Source organism: Rhinoraja longicauda, chromosome 14 (genome assembly GCF_053455715.1).
Source record: "Rhinoraja longicauda isolate Sanriku21f chromosome 14, sRhiLon1.1, whole genome shotgun sequence".
NCBI lineage: Eukaryota > Metazoa > Chordata > Chondrichthyes > Rajiformes > Arhynchobatidae > Rhinoraja > Rhinoraja longicauda.
In genome coordinates, this window is record NC_135966.1 from 19050788 (window position 1) to 19069553 (window position 18766).

The 18766-nt window shown below is 43.4% G+C and overlaps 1 long non-coding RNA gene across 1 annotated transcript in view; it reads right to left on the reverse strand.

Annotated features, from left to right (window-relative positions):
• Positions 1 to 1521: 1521 nt before the first annotated feature.
• The window catches only part of LOC144599841 (uncharacterized), a 120991-nt gene continuing 103746 nt past the window's right edge, over positions 1522 to 18766 (reverse strand). Inside the window, exon 3 of the long non-coding RNA XR_013548045.1 lies at positions 1522 to 1645. This is a non-coding gene — a long non-coding RNA (uncharacterized LOC144599841). The remainder of the gene's footprint in view (positions 1646 to 18766) is intronic.

Consider the following 18766-nt stretch of genomic DNA (forward strand, 5'->3'; position numbering starts at 1 on the left):
ACTATTCCTCTCTGATGTGTCATATCCCTTCACTTATCTGAATATTTATCAACATGGATTCGTACCTGGCATTCATATGTATAACTGCACCCTCACTGTTACATCTATCACTCATTGAAATTCATCATCATTCATGTACTGTAAATATCTTATATAACACTCATTGACACACTTCTGTCTTCCTTGCAACAGAAAGTGGTGCATTGCAGAAGGTAACACACTTTCCTCTCTTTTGCAAAACCTTAAATAACTGACTGTGTTTCCTGGTCACCATGGAGGAGATGAATCTGCCCAAACTGGAAGATGAGGTGTGGAGACCAAGGCCAACAATAGTGCTTTTATTTTTTATTTATTCATGTCATTACACAACTGTTTGCCAATAGTGAGTAAATTTTAGTACCACGTCGTTGGCCTCTGCAAGATCCTTTACAGTGCATGTGTCATGCAGCATGTCACAGCTCAGGAGATGTTCCATAGTCTGGAGGCCCCGTCCACACTCGCAATCTGCTGCATCTTCACTATATCCCCACTTCAGCATGTTCGATTTGCTCCTCCCCATGCCTGTCCGCAGTCTATTGAGACTGCACCAGGTTATCCACGTTTGGTCGGAACCTGTTGGGAGTTTCTCAGAGAGATCGGTTGCCATGTGAATGGCAACAATAGTGCTAAAACATACAAAGAAGGCAGTGTCCTTCTCACAGTCCACATGCTCTTCACTCCTGATTTATAAGCTACAGATGGTGTAAACATGAAGCTCTAACCTTATCCCATTCACCATACCACAGCGAAACCTTGTGTTCTGCCCCTTCACATGACAAAAGAGAGCATGTCAGAAGTGAGTGCAGGGATGGAAAGATGACACAAAGATGAAATATCATTACCTGTCTCCATGCTTACGGCCATCAGCTCAGATACAGGTTCCATGTCTCTTTTCAAATACATTTGCCCGAATCTGTGCTTGATTAATGATAGGGCACAAGTGCAAAGCAGGAGGTTGACTGTGCAGGTGCCAGCTTACCAATGGAAAAGACCAGGTATAAATATTGCTCCAGATGACTTATGAAGTGCTTCATTCAACAGCCTACAGAATAAGACTGCTTTCTTATATGTCCAACTAACTGCTTGCTATGGTTTGGAGGCCTGTCAAAAAGCCAGCATTCATTACCAAGGAGCATGAAGGATCCAACACCAAGACCCAAAGACGTCTGTAGATCCTGGAGATTCTTCATGCCATCACGGATGTAGTGGACAGCTTTATTCACAACCATGGGACAACATGTGATGTTGCACCAATGTTGCAGCTTCTAGTACAGCACAAACACGAACCACTCAGCATCCAGTGCTGCAGTAACACCATATTCGGTTGCCATTGGGGCTGTGGATGTGATGCCTTAGCTACCACGCGATCTGTCATCCAGTTTACAAGGCTAACTAGGATAGATGAGGTATCGCTTGGGTATTGACATGCAAAGGGCCGGTTAGAAGAACAAAGGTCTTACCTTCCGCGCCCTCAAGATCGGCTGTGGGAGGCGCCCGAGGTAAGAAGGCTGAAGGTGGCCGGGTGAGGGGAGGATCGATGGTTCGCGGAACAATCCGGATCATGGCGATGGCTGCAACGGGCTTTTCGGGAAAATGGCGCCTAAACCTGGGAGGTAAAGAGGTTACAATCTGAAACACTGTGCTGTAAAATGATAACACTGGTAACAAGTCAGCATTACTTTATCAACCTGTGACTTTTGATGTTTAGTTTAGTTTAGTTTATTGTCACGTGTACCAAGGTTCAGTGAATAGCTTTTGTTGCGTGCTAACCAGACAACAGAAAGATCATACATGACAATTTATGAACAGTATTGTTGCACCTGAATGATGCAGTTTAGTTGAGAGTTACTGTATTTAATAAAAAATGTTCCATTTATACTTCTATTTCTGTTTATTTACTTATATTTGCAGAACACAAAAGAAATCTCCAGACACTGTATATGCTGATTGGATGACATGAGGTACATCTTCTATTATTCAATGTGGTCATGATCCAGTATTTACTGACTGAAAGAGTAACAGAGTAGATTCCATTATTATTTTCAAAAGGGAATTGGATAAATACTTGAGGGATTAAAGAAAAATCTGCAGGACTACTGGTAAAGAAAAGTTAGGCAATGAGTCTAAATAAGTTGGTCTGGCAGAGAATCAGCACTGGATTTAGTAGACCAAATAATTTTATGCGCTGTAAGAAAGTTACAATTCTATCATCTGTATATTTCCATAGACAATAGACAATAGGTGCAGGAGTAGGCCATTCAGCCCTTCGAGCCAGCACCGCCATTCAATGCGATCATGGCTGATCACTCTCAATCAGTACCCCGTTCCTGCCTTCTCCCCGTACCCCCTCACTCCGCTATCCTTAAGAGCTCTATCCAGCTCTCTCTTGAAAGCATCCAACGAACTGGCCTCCACTGCCTTCTGAGGCAGAGAATTCCACACCTTCACCACTCTCTGACTGAAAAAGTTCTTCCTCATCTCCGTTCTAAATGGCCTACCCCTTATTCTTAAACTGTGGCCCCTTGTTCTGGACTCCCCCAACATTGGGAACATGTTTCCTGCCTCTAATGTGTCCAATCCCCCAATTATCTTATATGTTTCAATAAGATCCCCCCTCATCCTTCTAAATTCCAGTGTATACAAGCCCAATCGCTCCAGCCTTTCAACATACGACAGTCCCGCCATTCCGGGAATTAACCTAGTGAACCTACGCTGCACGCCCTCCATAGCAAGAATATCCTTCCTCAAATTTGGAGACCAAAACTGCACACAGTACTCCAGGTGCGGTCTCACCAGGGCCCGGTACAACTGTAGAAGGACCTCTTTGCTCCTATACTCAACTCCTCTTGTTACGAAGGCCAACATTCCATTGACATCTGCAGCTGACATCTCCACTAATATATTGGCTGAGCCATTTGTAACAGAATCTACTTGTGTATTGGGCATAGTTTTGGTCCCATACAGCAATCAGAGCACCCAGACAGATGGTACTATGGATCTCTTTTTTACGGAATGTATTTCAATCATATAAAAACAGACAATTTTCATTTAGCGCATTTAGTCATCATAAGCGCAATTTTAATTTTTTTTAATCAGAAATAGTCCTTTTACCATATGCACTCAAACAATCTGAGATGACTGTCTATTCCATGAAATATATTCTGTCTTTGCATAATTAAGCCAAGTTTTAACTGTTGTTCACCACAAAACTAAACCAAGTTTTAACTGCAGGAGATGCAACACCTGTCCCTATACCTCCTCCCTCCATTCTGTCCAGGGACCGCAACAGTCCTTTCAGGTTAGGCAGAGGTTCACTTGCACATCCTCCAACCTCATCTACCGTATCCATTGTTCTAGGTGTGGAATCTTAAACATTGGCGAGACCAAATGTAGACTGGGTGATCGTTTTGCTGAATCCTTCGCTCAGTTCGCTTGGGCCTACATGATCTCCCGGTTGCCAAACACTTTAACTCCCCTTCCAATTTCCACACTGACCTTTCCGTCCTGGGCCTCTTCTGTTGTCAGAGTGAAGCCAAACGCAAATTGGAGGAACAGCACCTCATATTTCGCTGTCCCACTGAGTTACTCCAGCTTCTTTTGTGTCTATCTTCGATTTAAACCACCATCTGTAGTTCCTTCATACACATCTAACTGCAGTTTGTTTCTTTTAAGTTAAATATTAGCTCAACTTTGAAGGCTTAAATTGTGAGTTAATATCAGGAAAGCCTTGTTTACTCCAAGAGAAGAAAAAAATATTTCTTGTAGCTATGTGGAGTTCTTGAGAAAATAGCAAATATTTGCCAGGAGAAGCTAGCTAAATTCACGGGAAGGCAGGTAAAAAAGGACATGACACCAGTGTGGAAAGAGGCCTGTGTGGAGAAAAACAGAAACTCCTTTTAGTCTGAATTGCTCTGAGAGTGTAATTTTATGCAGGGACATGTGTGTGTAGAGGAAACAGAGCCTGTACTTCCACTTACTTGTCACTTTAATTCTCTATCCATTCCAACCTTGACCTCCGAGAGTCAGAGTCATAGAACGATACAGTGTGGAAAACGGCCCTTCGGCCCAACTTGCCCACACCTGGGCCAACAATGTCCCAGCTACACTAGTCCCACTTACCTGTGCTTGGTCTACATCCCTCCAAACCTGTCCTATCCATGTACATGTCTAACTGTCTCTCAAACGATGGGATAGTCCCAGTCTCAACTACCTCCTCGGGCAGCTTGTTCCATACACTCACCAGCCTTTGTGTGAAAAAGTTACCCCTTGGATTCCTATTAAATCTTTTCCCCTTCACCTTGAACCTACATCCTCTGGTCCTCGATTCCCCTACTCTGGGCAAGAGACTCTGTGCATCTACCCGATCTATTCTTCTCATGATTTTGTACACCTTTATAAGATCCCCCATCCTCCTGCGCTTCTTGGAATAGAGACCCAGCCTACTCAACCTCTCCCTATAGCTCCCTCTAGTCCTGGCAAAGTCCTTGTAAATCTTTTCTGAACTCTTTCAAGCTTGACAATATCTTTCCTATAACATGGTGCCCAGAACTGAACACAATATTCTAAATGCGATTTCACCGGCATCTTATACAACTGCAACATGACCTCCCAACTTCTATACTCAATACGCTGACTGATGAAGGCCAAAATGGCAAAATACTTTTTGACCACCTTATCTACTTGCGACTCAACCTTCAAGGAACCATGCACCTGTACCTTGCATCCGTGTCTATATGAAGCCCAGCATAAGCTTGAGGAATAGCACATCATCTTTCATTTGGACATGTTGCAGACTTTGAGCTGCAATATCAAATTCAACGACTTCAGATAATGTACTTTTATCAGTCTTGACCAGTTCCGCTGTAAAGTTATCCATCTGTATTAATGAACTCTTTTTTCCCTCTCTCCACAGACACTGCCTGATGTAATGGGGCATTTCCAGTGTTCTCCTTTTGCAATGATACTCAGCTGAATTTTACAACTGCTATATGTCTCTCTGCTTGTTTTCCAACACTATCTTTTCTTATTAACCTATCAACTGTGAAATTCTATGAACAGCACCCTTAACCTCACCCGAACAGTGATATTCCCTTTCTCTTGTTCATTCCTCCTCCACCTACCCTTAAAACAACTTGTTTTCTCCCATTACCAATGAACGGTCTTCAGCCTGAAGCATAAACTCCTTTTCCTGACTTGCTGTATGTTTCTAATATGTTCTGCTTTGTTTGTACAGTTTCTACATGTACACAGAGGTTTTTGTTTTTATTTTCTAGTTCTGTGGTTCTGTCAGAGGCACCCTAATCTTTTATTTAAATTCTGTTGATTTCCTCCAGCATCTGTGTGCAATATAACCTTCAGAATTGAAATTGGTTAGTTTAGCCTTCTGCCTCAAGCCATCATTCACCATGTTTAACATTTTGTGTATCAGAAAGCCCATTTTCACACCTTAATTATTCACAGCAATTATAACAAGGTTGTGGGCTCCACTTAATTTAGTTTAGTTTAGTTTAGTTTAGAGATACAGTACCCTTCGGCCCACCAGGTCCATACCGACCAGCGATCCCCACACATTAACAGTATCCTACACCCACATTAGAGACAATTTTTACACATACCAAACCAATGAACTTACAAAACTGTACGTCTTTGGGGTGTGGGAGGAAACCAAAGATCTCTGAGAAAAGCCACACGATCACGGGGAGAACATACAAACTCCATACAAACTCCATACGTTGTCGGGATTGAACCAGGGTCACTGGTGCTGCAAGCACTGTAAGGCAGCAACTCTACCGCTGTGCCACCGTGCCGCCCACTGGAATAGAAACTTATTCTAGTTTGAATCGTGGTCAAGGATATAGTAAATATATTAGCAAAAAAACCAGACTGCTGGGGGGACTTAGTGGGTCAGGCAGCATCTGTGGAGGCAGAGAGACTGTTCATGTTTCAGTTTGAGTCCTGGATCAGGTATGAACCTCGCTCATCAGGATAAGTCCACTCCCCATTATCTATAGAAGACCATGATACAAATGTAGCAGCTGACTCAGCAAAATACATTGGACACTCAGTAAACCTGGTGGTATAGAATGTGTAGGAAAGGAACTGCAGGTGTTGTTTACGCCGAAGATAGACACAAAATGCTGGAGTAACTCCATGAGTCAGGCAGCATCTCTGGAGAGAAGGAATAGGTGATGTTTCAGGTTGGAACCATAACTTCGGTAGGAAGAAAAGTTCCGATCCGAAGCATCACCTCTTCCTTTTCTCCAGAGATGCTGCCTGACCCGCTGAGTTTAGTTTAGTTTAATTTAGTTTAGAGATACAGTGCGGAAACAGGCCCACCGAGATTGCACCGATCAGCAATCCCCTGCACACTAACTAGGGACAATTTACATTTATACCAAGCCAATTAATCTACAAAGCTGTATGTCTTTGGACTGTGGGAGGAAACTGAAGATCTCGGAGAAAACACACGCGGGCACGAGGAGAACGTACAAACTCCGTATTGTCAGCACCCGTGGTCTGGATCGAACCCGGATCTCTGGTGCTGCAAGGCAGCAATTCTATCTCTGTGCCACCGTGCCACCCTGATGCTGCCTGACCCATTGTGTTATTCCAGCATTTTGTGTCCATCTGGTGGTATAGAATATCTCGACTGAATAAATGCCATAATTACTTTGCAGTCCATGAAAGACAATCATGTTCCCTGAAAATGAAGAGAAACATAAAACTGTGCAGAGAGCAGACTTAATGCTGAATGAAAAATAGAGCTGTGAGCTGTGATCCGATTTGCACAGGTGAGCAAAGAGCAAATTCAATCATATATATATATATATATATAATTTTTAATCTGTGACACAGTTTATTGGAGTATGAGCATGGTGATGTGACTGGTGAATTCAGTTTTACAGATGGATTCCTGTAATTTTAGGACACATCTTACCCAGAGGAACAGCAAAGTTCAAATTATAATACATATGATGCAGGAAATTATAATGGAGCTTATTGTTGAAACAGACAAGGTTGATTGTGCCCAATTAAGGTCTGTTAATAAAAAGCATTCATGCCTGGTTGAAGATAGAGTCATGAACCAATCATGTGTAGAATCCTGTCATGAACGCAGATGGAGTTAGGGCTTCCCAGTGTAGTCTGTGGATCACTGATGTACCAAAGGACTGATTAACTGTCATTCTCTGCCCCAGTGGGAGTCTGGTGTTACAACTGTGATGAATTAATACTGTCTAAAGGAAAATATAAAGAAGAGGCACATATCCCGTTGATGATATCCCATGGATGTGCACACAGCACAACAAAAAAAAATCATACAGGATTTCACATTATAACTGTATACCATTGCGAAGGTAAATTATTGGAATTTATTCTTCTCTCTAAAAATAGGACAGTAACATCAGTATGTATTCTCATCAAAAATGATACATGTTTTCCTGGTCTTTATTTGAAACTGTGTCACTTGTGAGTGATGGAGTTCCTTTCAAAGCAATAAGTTTATTGATTGCACAGCCTCTTAGGAGCTATTGTGGAATGATGTCTAGCTATAAAATGGCCTTAGAGACGATTAGCTTTACAAATAACATGTCAGGGACATGTGATATTGGCATGGAAATGAAAATTGAGGCTCTTTTCAATTAAAGTCAAATAACTTCAGGGTAAGTGTTTCAAATGTTAAGTGCTTATGGCTGAATATGAAACTTGAATATTAGAGGAAAAAAGCTTCTAATGAATATTTATAATAGCCTTTGGGTAGTTCACAAGGTGTTAGAAAGCAAATGATGCCTTGTGCATTTAATGTTTTCAGGCATTTTGAAAAATAAACTTTGTTTACCATTAAGTTAAAAAAGAATTGAGATGGGGAAAAAATTGCTTAGTTTAAATCTTTAAACAGAGTCAAAAACCACACACACAGAACATGTCATTTTCTGTTCAAGGATCTTAGTCTTGTATATGAATTGCCGAACATAATACTTAACCAAAGCACAAAGGACAGACACTGTTTCAGATTTAGTTTAGTTTAGAAATACAGCACAGAAACAGGGTCTCGGCCCACTGAGTCAATAGACAATAGACAATAGACAATAGACAATAGGTGCAGGAGTAGGCCATTCGGCCCTTCGAGCCAGCACCACCATTCAATGTGATCATGGCTGATCATTCTCAATCAGTACCCCGTTCCTGCCTTCTCCTCATACCCCCTGACTCCGCTGTCCTTAAGAGCTCTATCTAGCACCGCCCAGTGATCCCTACACACTTACACTATCCTAAAAACAATAGGGATAATTTGCAATTATACCAAGCCAATTAACTTACAAACTTGTACGTCTTTGGAGTGTGGGAAGAAACCGGAGATCCTGGAGAAAACCTACGCAGGTCACGGGGAGAACATACAAACTCCCTACAGACAGCAACCATGATCACAGATTCACTACCTTCTGACCAAAGAAATGCCCCCTCATCTCCTTTCTAAAGGTACGTCCTTTTATTCTGATGCCATGACCTTTGGTCCTAGACTCTCCCACCAGTGGAAACATTCTCTCCACTCTATCCAGGTCTTTCATTAATTGGTAAGTTTCAACGTGGTCCCCCCCTCATTCTTCTAAACTCTAGCGAGTACAGGCCGAGTGCCATCATAAGTTAATCCATTCAGGGTATCTATGGTTCTTGTTCTCTGGCCAGTCAACATTCCCCACAATGTTCCAAAAAGAGCCCCTTGAAAAGTTGAATGCTTCTTAGTAAGCAGATATAATTGAGACATTGGTTGTTGTTACCCTTATATTTCATTTTCCTTGCAGTGACATTGAAATATTACATTCATCACTTACAGTATTCATGATCATCTGGAATGAATGAATGAATGAATAAGTTTATTGGCCAAGTATGTGCACATACAAGGAAATGCCTTGGTGCTCCGCTCACAAATGACAACACAAACATAGAGTTAACAATTAAGAATAAAGCATAAACACATCAAAACAATAAGGATATACCATTACGGTCTAAACATGTGGGTGAAAATAAACCAGAGCAAAAAGAGACTACAGACTTTGGTTATTGAGTAGAACTATCACTCGTGGAAAAAAACTGTTTTTGTGTCTGGCTGTGGCTGCTTTGACCGTCTGGAGACGCCTTCCAGAGGGAAGTGCTTCAGAGTTTGTGGCCAGGGTGAGAGGGGACAGAAATGATCTTGCCCACTCGCTTTCTGGCCCTTGCAGTGTGAAGTTCGTCAATGGGGGAAGGTTGCAGCCAACAACCTTCTCAGCTGTGCAAACGATCCGTTGCAGCCTTCGGATGTTGTGCTTGGTGGCTGAGCCAAACCAGACCATGATGGAGAAGGTGAGGACAGACTCAATGATAGCAGTATAGAATTGGACCCTGATTGCCTGTGGCAGATTGTGTTTCCTCAGTTGCCGCAGGAAGTACATCCTCTGTTGGGGCTTTTTGACTGTGGAGTCAATGGTGGCCCCCCATTTAAGGTCCCTGGAGATGATGGTTCCAAGGAACTTAAATGATTCAATAGATGTGACTCTGGTGTTGTTGATGGTGAGTGGGGGGAAGGGGATCGCATCGAACGTCTACAATTAGTTCCACTGTCTTGAGAGCATTGAGCTCCAGGTTGTTGCAATGGCACCAGGACGCCAGCTGTGTCACTTCCCATCTGTAGGCAGATTCCTCCCCATCCTGGATCAGTCCAATCAGGGTAGTGTCATCTGCAAACTTGAGGAGCTTGACAGAGGAGTCTGTGGAGGTGCAGTCGTTGGTGTAGAGAGAGTAAAGGAGAGGGGAGAGTACGCAGCCTTGCGGTGCTCCTATGCTGAGGGTTGGGTCTTTATTCTTTGGAGCGTAGAAGGTTGAGGGGGGACTTGATAGAGGTTTTAAAATTTTTAAGAGGGACGGACAGAGTTGACGTGGGTAGGCTTTTCCCCTTGAGAGTGGGGAAGATTCCAACAAGGGGACATAACTTTAGAATTGAGGGACAAAAGTTTAGGGGTAACATGAGGGGTAATTTCTTTACTCAGAGGGTGGTGGCTGTATGGAATGGGCTTCCGGTGGAAGTGGTGGAGGCAGGCTCGATTTTATTATTTAAGAGTAAATTGGATAGGTATATGGATGAGAGGGGATTGGAGGGTTATGGTCTGAGAGCAGGTAGGTGAGACTAGGTCAGAGAGAGTGGTCGGCGTGGACTGGTAGGGCCGAACAGGCCTGTTTCCGTGCTGTAGTTGTTATATGGTTATATGGTTATATATGGTCTGCGGGTCATATCATATCATATATATACAGCCGGAAACAGGCCTTTTCGGCCCGCCGTCCGTGCCGCCCAGCGATCCCCGTACATTAACACTATCCTACACCCACTAGGGACAATTTTTACATTTACCCAGCCAATTAACCTACATACCTGTACGTCTTTGGAGTGTGGGAGGAAACCGAAGATCTCGGAGAAAACCCACGCAGGTCACGGGGAGAACGTACAAACTCCTTACAGTGCAGCACCCGTAGTCAGTATGATGTTGTAGGGATCACTGAGACATGGCTACAAGAGGACCAGGGCTGGGAACTGAATATTCAGGGGTACACAACGTATAGAAAAGACAGACAGGTGGGCAGAGGGGGTGGGGTTGCTCTGATGGTAAGGAATGATATTCATTCCCTTGCAAGGGGTGACATAGAATCAGGAGATGTTGAATCAGTATGGATAGAAATGAGAAATTGTAAGGGTAAAAAGACCCTAATGGGAGTTATCTATAGGCCCCCAAACAGTAGCCTCGACATAGGGTGCAAGTTGAATCAGGAGATAAAATTGGCGTGTCAAAAATGTAATGCTACGGTGGTTATGGGAGATTTCAACATGCAGGTAGACTGGGAAAATCAGGTTGGAAATGGACCCCAGGAAAGAGAGTTTGTAGAGTGCCTTCGAGATGGATTCTTAGAACAGCTTGTACTGGAGCCTACCAGGGAGAAGGCAATTCTGGATTTAGTGTTGTGTAATGATCCTGATCTGAAAAGGGGACTAGAGGTAAAAGAGCCATTAGGAGGCAGTGATCACAACATGATAAGTTTTACTCTGCAAATGGAAAGGCAGAAGGGAAAATCGGAAGTGTCGGTATTACAGTATAACAAAGGGGATTACAGAGGCATGAGGCGGGAGCTGGCCAAAATTGACTGGAAGGAGGCCCTAGCAGGGAAGACGGTAGAACAGCAATGGCAGGTATTCCTGGGAATAATGCAGAGGTTGCAGGATCAATTTATTCCAAAGAGGTGGAAAGACTCTAAGGGGAGTAAGAGACACCTGTGGCTGACAAGGGAAGTCAGGGACAGCATAAAAATTAAGGAGAGGAAGTATAACATAGCAAAGAAGAGTGGGAAGGCAGAGGATTGGGACTCTTTTAAAGAGCAACAAAAGTTAACTAAAAAGGCAATACGGGGAGAAAAGATGAGGTACGAGGGTAAACTAGCCAATAATATAAAGGAGGATAGCAAAAGTTTTTTTAGGTACGTGAAGAGGTAAAAAATAGTCAAGGCAAATGTGGGTCCCTTGAAGACAGAAACAGGGGAATTTATTATGGGGAACAAAGAAATGGCAGACGAGTTAAACCGTTACTTTGGATCTGTCTTCACTGAGGAAGATACACACAATCTCCCAAATGTTCTAGTGGCCGGAGAACCTAGGGTGATGGAGGAACTGAAGGAAATCCACATTAGGCAGGAAATGGTTTTGGGTAGACTGATGGGACTGAAGGCTGATAAATCCCCAGGGCCTGATGGTCTGCATCCCAGGGTATTTAAGGAGGTGGCTCTAGAAATAGTGGAAGCATTGGAGATCATTTTTCAATGTTCTATAGATTCAGGATCAGTTCCTGTGGATTGGAGGATAGCAAATGTTATCCCACTTTTTAAGAAAGGAGGGAGAGAGAAAACGGGTAATTATAGACCAGTTAGTCTGACATCAGTGGTGGGGAAGATGCTGGAGTCAATTATAAAAGACGAAATTGCTGAGCATTTGGATAGCAGTAACGGGATCATTCCGAGTCAGCATGGATTTACGAAGGGGAAATCATGCTTGACAAATCCACTGGAATTTTTTGAGGATGTAACTAGGAAAATTGACAAGGGAGAGTCAGTGGATGTGGTGTACCTCAACTTTCAGAAAGCCTTCGACAAGGTCCCACATAGGAGATTAGTGGGCAAAATTAGGGCACATGGTATTGGGGATAGGGTACTGACATGGATAGAAAATTGGTTGACAGACAGAAAGCAAAGAGTGGGGATAAATGGGGCCCTTTCGGAATGGCAGGCAGTGACCAGTGGGGTACCGCAAGGTTCGGTGCTGGGACCCCAGCTATTTACGATATACATTAATGACTTAGACGAAGGGATTAAAAGTACCATTAGCAAATTTGCAGATGATACTAAGCTGGGGGGTAGTGTGAATTGTGAGGAAGATGCAATAAGGCTGCAGGGTGACTTGGACAGGTTGTGTGAGTGGGCGGATACATGGCAGATGCAGTTTAATGTAGATAAGTGTGAGGTTATTCACTTTGGAAGTAAGAATAGAAAGGCAGATTATTATCTGAATGGTGTCAAGTTAGGAGGAGGGGGAGTTCAACGAGATCTGAGTGTCCTAGTGCATCAGTCAATGAAAGGAAGCATGCAGGTACAGCAGGCAGTGAAGAAAGCCAATGGAATGTTGGCCTTCATAACAAGAGGAGTTGAGTATAGGAGCAAAGAGGTCCTTCTACAGTTGTACCGGGCCCTGGTGAGACCGCACCTGGAGTACTGTGTGCAGTTTTGGTCTCCAAATTTGAGGAAGGATATTCTTGCTATGGAGGGCGTGCAGCATAGGTTCACTAGGTTAATTCCCGGAATGGCGGGACTGTCGTATGTTGAAAGGCTGGAGCGATTGGGCTTGTATACACTGGAATTTAGAAGGATGAGGGGGGATCTTATTGAAACATATAAGATAATTAGGGGATTGGACACATTAGAGGCAGGAAACATGTTCCCAATGTTGGGGGAGTCCAGAACAAGGGGCCACAGTTTAAGAATAAGGGGTAGGCCATTTAGAACGGAGATGAGGAAGAACTTTTTCAGTCAGAGAGTGGTGAAGGTGTGGAATTCTCTGCCTCAGAAGGCAGTGGAGGCCAGTTCGTTGGATGCTTTCAAGAGAGAGCTGGATAGAGCTCTTAAGGATTGCGGAGTGAGGGGGTATGGGGAGAAGGCAGGAACGGGGTACTGATTGAGAGTGATCAGCCATGATCGCATTGAATGGCGGTGCTGGCTCGAAGGGCTGAATGGCCTACTCCTGCACCTATTGTCTATTGTCTATTGTCTATTGATCGAACCTGAGTCTCTGGCGCTGCATTCGCTGTAAAGCAGCAACTCTACCGCTGCGCTACCGTGCCGGTCCGAGATGTGCTTTCCCAGCCTCACATGCTGCTTCCTGTCCGTCAGGAAGTTGATGATCCACTGTCGGTGGGGTTCAGGCACAGTCAGCTGGGAGAGTTTGGAGTGCAGTCGCTCTGGTACAATGGTGTTAAAAGCAGAGCTAAAGTCCACAGTCTGAAGAAGGGTCTCGACCCGAAACATCACCCTTTCCTTCTCTCCCGAGATGCTGCCTGACCTGCTGAGTTACTCCAGCATTTTGTGAATAAATCGATTTGTACCAGCATCTGCAGTTATTTTCTTATTCCACAGACAGAATCCTGGCATTATTTAATCACACGTTCGCATTTCGCAACATCTACCAAAGGTATGGATAATGTTATGTTAGTTACCGATATACCCATTAAGACAATTATTTGCTGTCAGAGTGAGAGGTGAGGTGTGATTAACTAAGCTCTTGTCATTAGGAGTAGGGATTTGACCTCAAGATGATCGTACTAGTTATTAATAGATTTCAATGTGTTCAATTTATTTTCATAAAATTGATTCCCCTTTTGACTGCTTGGATATAAAAGAAAACAAAATGAACCACTCTATCACAGCACCATTACAATAATTATTAAATCAATTTGCACCAGAATACTTAAAGCACTGCTTAAAGTGGAGAATGTCAAGAAAAAGGCATTGGAAACTGATGGCTACACTTTGTACATGACTGAACAGTCCAGATGAGGCATCATTCAAAGAATATTGAATGTTAGGAAATAATTTCTCTTCACTTTGTACAATTAGACCTTTCCATCAGGTTTTATTTTAAATTATCCAACAAAACTGATTAAATATTTTTTGACGCGTTTAACATTTGTTGGAAAATATGGCACATCAGAATATTCTGCTTCCTTCAGTTATTGTTGCAAGATGTACTTTAAAATCGCTGATGGAGGCCCTGTGGTGAAAGAAGCTGAGGACTCTGTTTGCCTTTCGTGTCGTACAATACATGCTCCCTGTTGGGGAAGGCACAGGGCAACATGCTCATAATGAATGCGACCTTGCCCCTGGAAAATTCAGGCAACGTGGAGATACATGAGAGTGTTCCCCTCATCAGTTCCTTCACTCGGAAAACAATCTATTGCCATCTCCTTGCTGAAATGCTTCCGTCACTTGTATAATGGCTGCATGAAGAGTAAACTAACTGACTTTAGACTTTTTTAGACTTTAGACTTTAAGAGATACAGTGTGGCAACAGGCCCTTCGGCCTACCGAGTCCACACCAACCAGCAATCCCTGTACACTACCACAATCTTACACACTAGGGACAATTCACAATTTTTACTGACGCCAATTAACCTACAAACCTGGACATCTTTGGAATGTAAAAGGAAACCGGTGCACCTGAAGGAAACCCATGTGGTCACAGGGAGAATGTATAAACTCTGTACAAACAGCACCTGTAGCCAGGACCGAACCTGGGTCTCTGACGCTGTAAGGCAGCCACTCTATCACTGTGCCACTGTGCTGCCCCTTACTTAGATCATCTTTAGAAGCCTAGGTCAAAAGGCCTGTAGTCTTTATTATGCTTCATTTTGTCCTGGTGCTTGACTCCTTCACATGCTGATTAGTACAGGTGTCAGAGGTTGTGAGGAGAAGGCAGGAGAATGTAGTTAGGAGGGAGAGATAGATCAGCCATGATTGAATGGTGGAGTAGACTTGATGGGTCAAATGGCCTAATTCAGCTCCTATCATTTTTAATCTTATGATCTTATGATTCTACATCAGCTGATATAGGGTATAACTACCTGTTTGCTGTAATGCATTATCTTGCTACACTGTTCTCTGTTATAATAAGGTAAGTGAACCAGGTCTGGAACATCTTCATGTTACAAAGCCTCTTTGGCCTTTTCAGCTTCATCTTCCCTGCATCTTCAATTGTTGTCATGTTATTTCCTTATTCTGTTCAAAGCTCATCACAGCATTATTCCCTCCCTCATTGAGGCAATTAGACTGTGACGGAGTAAATGTGGAGAGATTGTTTCCATTATCCGTAGAATCTAGAAATGGAGAACAATGAAGGGATTGTCCATTGGAAATTGAGAGGAGAACCTTCTACATGCAATAGATCGTAAATCTTTGAAATTCTCAACCTCAGAGTTAATTCAAGAATGTTTAAGCCTGAGACAGATAGGTTTTTGAATCAAAATAAATTACGGATTGTGAAAAGGGAGGTAGCAGAAGCTTCAGACAAAGGATGAGCCACATTCTTATAGAATGATGAGACATTGTCCAGTTGCTACATTATCCAGCCTTGCTTCCTTTTCTTAAACTGTTGCTTCCTGGTGCCTCCCCACTTGCCACCCCCCCCCCCCCCAACCACCCCCCCCAAACAATAAAATTCAACAATTGATCTCCAGCCAGATTCTTAATTTTAATAATTGTATGAAAATTTTTCATGGGATAATTTGCAGGTACTATCAGAACATTTAAGAAACATTTAGACAAGTACATGGATGGGATAGGTTTAGAGGGGTATGGGCCAAATGCAGGCAGGTGGGACCAGTGCAGATGGAACATGTTGGGCAGCGTGGGCAAGTTGGGCCGAAGGACCTGTTTCCACGCGATATGACTATGATTCAATGAATCTACACAGCTACAAAATTAGATCAGATTTTCCTCATTTTAGTTTAGTTAAGAGATACAATGTGGAAACAGGCCCTTTGGCCCATCAATGCCGACCATCAATCACCGGTACACTAATTTTATGTTATCCCACTTCCGCATCCTACATGATAGGGGCAATTTACAGAAGCCACAGTTTAAGAATAAGGGGTAGGCCATTTAGAACGGAGATGAGGAAAAACCTTTTCAGTCAGAGAGTTGTAAATCTGTGGAATTCTCTGCCTCAGAAGGCTGTGGAGGCCAATTCTCTGAATGCATTCAAGAGAGAGCTAGATAGAGCTCTTAAGGATGGCGGAGTCAGGGGGTATGGGGAGAAGGCAGGAACGGGGTACTGATTGAGAATGATCATCCATGATCGCATGAATGGTGGTGCTGGCTCAAAGGGCCGAATGGCCTACTCCTACAATATTGTCTAATGTCTATTGTCTAAGCCAATTAACCTCCAAATCCACATGTCTTTGGAACGTGGGAGGAAACTGGATCACCCAGAGAAGCCCACATGGTCGCAGGGAGTAGGTACAAACTCCACACAGTCAGCACCCATAGTCTGGATCAAACCCTGGTCTCTGTGAGGCAGCAGCTCTACCACTCTGCCACTGTGTCACCCTTATCGTAGGACGTAGAAGGAAAACCATAGGGACAAGTGATAAACTGATTACACATACTGAGATTCTGGCTTGGGATGAACTGAGAGGCCTGGAAACAGAGCTGGAAGACAGTCGGGACAAGATGGCGGTGATGGCAAGTACTGAGGATTGAGACGTTTTTGAAGAAGCGAGATGTCCTGAGGCAGGTTTTTGACCCCAAATGTCAGCAATTCCTTTTCCCTCCCAGAGATACAGTTTTACCAACTGAGTTCCTCCAGCAGATTGTTTGTCTCTCATTGACACCAATTTCCCAAATACATTCTAATGCTAAATGCAGAATCCATAATCTTCATTTGTTTCGGGCAGCACCAGGGAAAGCCTGATGCATACCTTAGCCAATATGTCAGTGCTCACTTGCTGCACTTACTCGCACATCACAGCAAAAAAAATCATAACATCTACAAGCCAGGAGAAGCAGGAATGATGCTTGGCCCAGCGTCCCCAACCTAACCATGCATCAAACTGGTTTCAGTTCCTCAACTACTTTAGGGTACCAATGTAATGCAGATGACAGACACAAATTGCTGGAGTAACTCAACAGGTCAGGTAGAATCGCTGGAGAAAAAGGATGGGTGATGTTTCAGGTCAGGACCCTTCTTCAGACCTGAAACGTCACCCATCCTTTTACTCCAGAGATGCTGCCTGACCTGTTGAGTTACTCCACCACTTCCGTGTCTACCTTCGGTATAAACCAGCATCTGCCATTCCTTTCAACGCATTTAGTGCAGATGAGAGAAGCAAATAATTAATTCTCCGTTTTTAATTGCTTGCGTTAAGTGTTGTTTTGGATGGAGGTTTGCAAGTGCTGCTGAAGGATTGAATCTATTTATAGCGATAAGAAGGAAATATTTGAGGCATTTAGAATCCAATTTGTATGTTGCATCAAGCTACATTAATAGACCAGAGATGGCAGGATACAGAGGTAAGCAGGGGGAAGAACTTTCAAGGTCCCTTCTCCTGATCACCAGTGAGTGGTCCTTTAAGAACTTAAGCCTCTCCAAACATATTGGGTCAGAGAAGGCTGTGATATAAGTAGCTGAACTGCAATCATAAGCTGGCACTTGACGATATCTTGACTGACTACTAGTACATGTAGAAATGTCATGTTTTCTTGTAAGGAGTGAGAAATGTGGTTGAGCAAAAGCATATTAAATCTTTAATACGTGCCAACAAACATAATTCTTAATATTTAAAGATGTGTCGGGCCAACAATAAATGGCCATTCATTGTTTGGATTTTTGAACAGGGTTCTGACTGTCTACACTAATTGTATATACTTCTACCAGGTCTCCCTGAACCTCTGACATTCCAGAGAAAACAATCCAAGATTGCCCAGTGGCAATGATGGGACTCGTCCTTGATTATGCTGGTGGCCTTGCCGGGTCATTGATGCTTCATTATGGTCAATGGATCATAATCCTGATGGTTTTCCTCAGCAGCACAGTAAGAGTACCTTCACAAGAGGGACCAACAGCAGTGCAAGATAACAGCTCACACACTTTCCCAAGGACACCACCATTGCCTGATGTTCAGCAGCACAACTATCACTAGGTCCCTCACAAGCAACGCTCTGGGAATTGTCATCATCCAGAAACATAACTGATAAAGCCACATAACTATCAAGTGATTTATCTCCTAGCACCCATACATTTTCCTTCCTTGCACATGAATGAGATCGGATACGGCACTTTCCCTTGCAACCGCAAGTGCTGTAACACTCGTCCTTTCACCTCTGTCTTTCCCACCATCCATGTACCCAAAGGTTATTCCAGGTGGAACACCGATTCACTTGCACTTCATTCAATGTAGTGGACTGCATTTAGTGTCCACAAGGTGGTCTCTTCTGCATTGGAGATATTCAGTCAGAAGAAGGGTCTCCACCCAAAACGTCACCCATTCCTTCTCTCCAGAGATGCTGCCTGCCCCGCTGTGTTACTCCAGCATTTTGTATCTATTTAAACCAGCATCTGCAGTTCCTTCCTACACGGTGGAGATGTTAAATGCCGATTGGGAGATTG